At 44.7% G+C, this 4,038-nt stretch overlaps 1 pseudogene; it reads right to left on the bottom strand.

The window, feature by feature from the left end:
* Positions 1 to 224: 224 nt before the first annotated feature.
* On the bottom strand, positions 225 to 3,439 carry LOC119319098 (annotated as a pseudogene).
* Positions 3,440 to 4,038: the final 599 nt, after the last annotated feature.

Below are 4,038 nucleotides of genomic sequence, written 5' to 3'. Positions count from 1 at the left end.
ACTCTATAGAGATGGATGATCCCTCGCATTGTTAGTTCGTTTTGTTGTGCTTGATGGCTTTTAGTTCCCTCCTGCCAGCCCTCACTGAAAGCTTAAAAGTATAGCAGACTCATAAAACATTCGTTTACGGATTACGAACTATCAACCGTAAAGGAACCAGATCGTAAAATTAAATAATGCGAGTTCATCATGACTCATAAGTACAATCCAATATAACAGTTACATGCATTAGACCAAAGTTCGTATTACAAGTCTACCGGTTAGAGAAGAACATATACTAGCACAATCTGCTAATTGCTTCAGGACCTCTATTTATTTCAGACTTCAGTAGTAGGGTGAAAAAACATCACCAGATTTGCATCATCTTATTGGCTGTCACACTTCAGTTGTTGTCTCCTTGCGGTTTATCCTGCCCCAAGTAACTACCACAAACACATATGCCTTGTCATACAACTGGTCAAAGAGGTGGAAATAGGCAACTCTCCACATTTTCTTGAACAGTAGGGTGCAAAACACGACCCAGAGGCCAGCCACAAACCCAGACCCAAGTCCAAAGTAAAAGAACAACACAGGCTCAGAATCCTTCTCAATTTTCTGTTGATTGTCATGCTCTGGCGCATTGTTTCCTGAGCAGTTCCTTTCAAGAGGAGGGCCACACAGACCAATGTTTCCCGTGTATATGGATGGGTTCTCCAAGAAGAGGGTGTCAAGTTGCCGTCCCGGTGTAATTCTTCTGGTAATATTGTTATATGACAAGTCCAAGGAGCTTAAATAGGTCAAATCTGACAAGCTTGTTGGGATTTCACCAGAAAGGTTGTTCCTTGAGAGGTCCAGTGATTCAAGTGATTTCATAGCTCCAATCTTCCTTGGAATTTTTCAACTCAGTTGGTTAAATGAGAAGTTCAGATTCAACAGCCCACTGAGAGAGGTTATCCCATATGGAATTTCACATGTTAGGTTGTTGAGTGACAGGTCCATACTGACCACATAAAAAATTCCAGCACCATACTTAAGTTCCTGGCGCTTCATCACAATAGGACAAACTTCTCTAAATTTACCCACACGGCCGGTGTACCATACAAACATGTCAACCCTAGGTTTCTTTGGATGTTTCTGGGTCATTGCTGTCAAATTTGACAAAGACCAATGTATAACACCAGATATACTATTTCCTGCTAAACTCAATTGCCGAAGACGTTTCAGATTTGTGATGGTCACGGGAATATCTCCACACAATATATTGTGACTTAGCTGCAGAAAGCGCAAATATACCAAGTCTCCGATCCATGATGGCAATGTTCCATAGAAATTATTCACCGAAAGATCCACGAATGCCAAACTCGAGTAGTTCTTAAGTGATGATGGGAACTTTCCAGAAAACTTATTATGGCTTAAGAGGAGGAAAACCAAGTTAGGCTTCTGAGAACACTGAGGAAGTTCTCCATCTAGAAGGTTGCCTGATAAATCCAAGACAAGTAGGTTCCTCAATTTAAAAATAGAATCAGGAATATGCCCAGTGAAAGAATTGGAGGATAAAGTCAATTCTACTAATCCGTTAGCTACAAACTCTAATGGCAGAGGCCCTGACAAAGAGTTGTGTGATAAATCCAGGTGTTTTAAGTTATTTAGAGTAACTAGATGCTCCTCCGTGATCATACCATCTAGATTATTATTGCTAAGGTCGAGTTCGGTCAACTGACCGAGCAGACTGATCTTAGATGGGACGTGTCCAGTGAGAAGGTTCTTAGAAAGATAAAGGTACCACAAACTAGTGCAGTTCCCCAACCATGGAGGTATAACTCCAGTAATATTGTTGTCAGAAAGGTCAAGAGAGCATAATGCAGTGCAACTCGCCATCCCTGGTAGCATAGGTCCAGTAAGATGGTTGCTTGAAAGAGAAAGATACTGCAAGCTAGTGTAATTTCCCAACCCGGGCGGTATAACTCCAGTAAGAAGGTTGTTAGAAAGATCAAGTCTTACTAAATAAGAGAGATTCCTTATGCCTAGCGGTATACCCCCAGTAATGTTATTGGAAGAAAGGTCGAACACAAATAAGTTGGTCAAGTGCCCCATTCTGTTTGGCAGAATTCCAACCATATTGTTGCTGCTCAAGCTCAAGTACCGTAATCTGTTCGATGAACATCTAGGCAATTTATCTAGAAACTCTGTTATCTTTCCAGAGGAGAGGCTTCCATCAATCGATAGGTATTCCAAATCACACAGATTTTTCAAATCTACTGTCATTGTGGCTTTGTTACCCATGTAGCTCGATTCTAACCGTTGGAGGGATGACATATTTGCGAGTGCATCAGGAAATGGACCATACAGAGAGGTACCAGCAAGACCGAGGTACTTGAAGCTTGTTAAGTTCCAAAACCAACCGGAGGCAATTGGATGGCCAAAGTCGTTACCAGAGAGATCAAGGTACTGAAGATTTGTGAGGTTCAGGTGTGTGAGGGATTGGTTTGCACTTGAAAGCGAGCACTCAGAAAGATAGAGCAACTCCAAAGATGGAATCTTATTGACAACTAAAGGCCAATCGGCTATTGAGCTGAGATTGATATAACTCATATCAAGATGCTCCAACAGAGGTAGATGGGTTAACCATGAGATGTCTGTTGAGACCATCCATGAGATGTCTGTTGAGACCATACTCATATTGTTGAAATATATGTAGGATAAATCAAGGTATTCCAGCTCTGACAGGTTGCCTAGCTGAGGAGGCACCATACCGGAGGAAGACGTGTAAGACAGATCAAGATGCCTCAGGTTCTTTAAGAAACCCAAGAACTCTGGAACACGGCCATCAGGGCCACGCAACCCAGTGTGGTGGAGATCAAGGTATTCGAGATGCTCTAGAGAAAGCAAGGAAGGACTTATCTGGCCAACCAAATAGTCTCTTCCGCCCAGGGTTTTGAAATTCGGCCGTAAAAAATGGATTTCGGCCGAATTTCGGCCATCTCGGCCTAGGGCGAAATCTATTTTCCGCCGAAATTGGTCAAATTTGAGAAATTTTGGTTAAATTTTAATCAAATTTCAGTCAAAATTTGGTCAAATTTCGGCCGAAATTTTTAAAAACGACCGAAATTCGGTCATCTCGGCCTAGGGCGAGAAAAATCACAAACCGAAAATCAAAACGCTGCTTCCGCCAAGGTCAAGCTGGATGACATGCCCGGTTGTGTTGCTGCAGGTGATGCCTGCCCATTGGCAGCAATCTTGGCGCTCTTGTTGCCACGACCCGAGGTAGTCGTAGGTATCATTGATGCCTTGCTTGAAGACTAGCAAGGCGTCCCTCTCGCGCCCTATGCAGCTCGGCTGGAGCTTGCCTGCGCCGGCGACGAGGAAGAAGCTCCAGGTCGCCGCTGCCATAAGGAGCCAGACGAACTTGGCAGGCGAGCGATCCATGGCGGCGGCAATGATGTGGTGGTGGTAGTGGTGAACGGTTGTTTCGTGCTACGAATGTATGTGTATATTTTCCCGGTGCAACGCCGGGTGGTGCTCTTATATGAAGGCATAGGCACGTACGTAGGGAGGACCTGCGGACGTGTGGATGGATGAGGTACTAGTTTTTCCACGGCAAGTGTTTGGGCTGACGCGAGTCACCAGTCATATTTTCCGGTCAAGATCGAAGTCGTCCTTCATTGGACTGATTCGTGGGGTGCTTCGTGGATGCCATGGCCTGCACTATACCTGGACGCGAGCCGAGCCGAGCCGAGCTCGGGCCGAGCCAGCCATTAGCTCGCCCAGCATGAGCCGAGCCAGCCCGAGCTAACTGCTCAGGCGAGCCGCATTCCCAGGCTCGACCCGAGCTTTGTGCTGGCTCGGTGCAGCTCGGAAGCTCGTGTGCATGCACTGTGCACTGCACATCAGCGTGCAGATTACTACTTATATATGCTAACTAGCAACTTTTTTCACCAAGACATGGAAAAACAGCAGCAAATGACTTGATTTGGCTCACTGAAATTTCAACATCATCAACACTGAAATTTTGACAGCAAGTAAACCAAAAAAAAAAACTGTACCACAAATTCACTGAAA

The sequence above is a fragment of the Triticum dicoccoides genome, chromosome 6A (assembly GCF_002162155.2).
Source record: "Triticum dicoccoides isolate Atlit2015 ecotype Zavitan chromosome 6A, WEW_v2.0, whole genome shotgun sequence".
NCBI lineage: Eukaryota > Viridiplantae > Streptophyta > Magnoliopsida > Poales > Poaceae > Triticum > Triticum dicoccoides.
This window is presented reverse-complemented; position numbering and strand designations above follow the sequence as displayed.